This window comes from Nicotiana attenuata, unplaced genomic scaffold (assembly GCF_001879085.1).
Source record: "Nicotiana attenuata strain UT unplaced genomic scaffold, NIATTr2, whole genome shotgun sequence".
Taxonomy (NCBI): domain Eukaryota; kingdom Viridiplantae; phylum Streptophyta; class Magnoliopsida; order Solanales; family Solanaceae; genus Nicotiana; species Nicotiana attenuata.
In genome coordinates this window covers 78,929-81,232 of record NW_017674904.1, presented here as the reverse complement: position 1 = coordinate 81,232, position 2,304 = coordinate 78,929, and the positions used below count along the sequence as shown (strand labels likewise).

General features: G+C 37.0%; 1 long non-coding RNA gene across 1 annotated transcript; it reads left to right on the top strand.

Annotated features, from left to right (window-relative positions):
• Positions 1-249: 249 nt before the first annotated feature.
• Positions 250-1,245, top strand: LOC109219426. The gene is made up of 2 exons (XR_002066944.1): positions 250-563; positions 1,066-1,245. It is a non-coding gene; the product is annotated as an uncharacterized LOC109219426 (long non-coding RNA).
• Positions 1,246-2,304: the final 1,059 nt, after the last annotated feature.

The following is a 2,304-nucleotide window of genomic DNA, read 5'->3' as shown; positions in this document are numbered from 1 at the left end:
CAGACCAATTGATGGCTTGCCAAGAGCCGGATCAAAACGACGTAGTTTCATAATAAAACTACGTCGTTTCACTAAATGAAACAAGATCAAATCTTACCCCTCCATTCCATCTTGATCCAATGGATCTCATTGACTCTTGGCATAGGTATTTAAAGCCTCCAAAATCTGAAAATTTTTCCCATTTCCACCCATAATTCTTTTCTCTTTTTCTCTCTTGTCACTCTCTCCACCCTCTCTGCCACGCCGCCCACCACCCCAAATTTCGGAAATTTTACACCACCGGCCTCCTCTTCTCCCCCTCTTTCCATATCTCCGACTCAAAAATCAAAAAAAAAACCACGCCGCCCTAGCGCCACCACCACTGCCCTAGCGCCGCCGCCACTGCCGCCCACTGCCGCCCGTTTCTTTTCTCTAACCGGCCTCGAGCAAGGTTGTGTCCTTGATATTATTGAAACCGGACTCGGATTCACCTGAATTTTTTGGTCTCAAGAATATCAACAATAGAAGCTTGCTCGAAAGTCGTACCACTGCCTATCGTCGTCTCCCGGATGCTCGAGTATATGGTAAAATCGCAATCCCCGCCATAGCAGATTTCAGGCTGTCCTTTCACCTTTTGGACAGCCTTTAGCACACAAATTTAGCCTCTTTTGGACAGATTTTTGTCAACAAAAATCTGTCCAAAAAGTTGGCTTTTCTTTGCCTATTTAAGGGCTGCCCTTTCTTCATTAAAAGGGACTAGAACACACTTCCATAGACATTTTTGAGAATTGCTTAAACACACAAAAACATAAAAAATTTCAGCAGTTGAACACATGAAAAGTAAGCTGAAATGGTGAGCTTTAGGAGTGAATCTTAGAGTGCAAACTTTTAGAAAAGTATAAGTCCTCTTTAGAGTTCGTTTCTGGGTTTCTTCTCGAAGTTTTCGGGCTGTTTTAACATGGATTTGCTGCTGGTTTTCTGCTGTTTTGCTGTTGTTTTTATGCTGCTTTAGTTGCTGAGCTTCCATTCTTCGTTGTTGTATTTATTATTCTGCGACTCAGGTAACTCTTTAATCTTATGTTGCAGATATTTTCACATTAACAAGAAGATTGGAACTCATCTTGATTGTTGGGAGCATATCCATTTAAATAAATGAGTGCTTAGCTAAATTTCTTTATTGTTTAAATATATCTTGTTGTAGTTCATATGTAAAAAATAAATCCTTGGTTGATCAAACACTCTTTATTCATGTGTTATTTGTCTTTACTATCTATTATAGTTTTGATGCATATAAAATGAAATGTTTCAAGTAGGTTGCAATGTGCTTAAAGACTCCTTTTGCACCTTGGCAATTCTGGCCAGTTCATGATAGGCTATTCCTTAAAGAAAAATAACAAAAGAGTCATGCTTGAAACCTTTATTTATTGTGATAAAATTCAGATTTTACATGTGACCATCTCTGCTAGGATTTTAGATTTTTTTTTGGTAGAAAGTGGCTAGATCTTAAATAGGTGTTTGAAATTGCTAGTTAAAAATAAGGGTTAATGGCTTAGAACAAAAGAGGCCAGACTCGCAATTTACCCCAGGTGGGCTATCTTAGTAAACCAGCATTTGAAATTCATTGGGCTTTCAGCTTATGCCCATTTTCGGAGCTCAATAATGGGCCAAGGCATATTCTGTCCAATAGGCCCAATGCCTTTAAGAAGTCTATAAATATTTTGTCCATTTATTTTATAGATGTTGGCTCAATACCATAACTAAATAAGCAAATTGGCCCACTTTCTCAATAAATAAATAGCTGGCCCATCTTCTAACATAAGCTGGCCCATTTCTCCTTTTAACAAGAAGTTGGCATATTTCTTTAAAAAAGATTGAGTTGGTCCAACATTTATTTGCACAATTTTTCCAACCATAAGGCTAGAAGATAATAATAGAAATCAGATTTCTGTTATTAATTAATTAACACATTTTTTTTTATTAGTTGAATTGCTAGGCAATCAGTAGGCACGCTTAAATCTTTTCATTCACGGATTCGCTTGCGTGGCGTGATATTTAACATTCAATAATTTAATTCACTAATCTCTTACTATATCTATAGTTTTAGTTAAATTTCTAATCCTTTCACCATACTCGCGGATTCGCTCGCGTAGCGCGATAGTAACTTTTTAATAGCGATAGTAACCTTTTAATAAATAATTTTCTCAAAAGCACAAATACAGTAATTTTTTCTGAAAATAATAGCGTGCTAATAATCCTTTGTCATAACTGCGGATTCGCTTGCGTAGCGCTGTTACGACAAAATTAATAAAATTCGTTTTGGTCGCA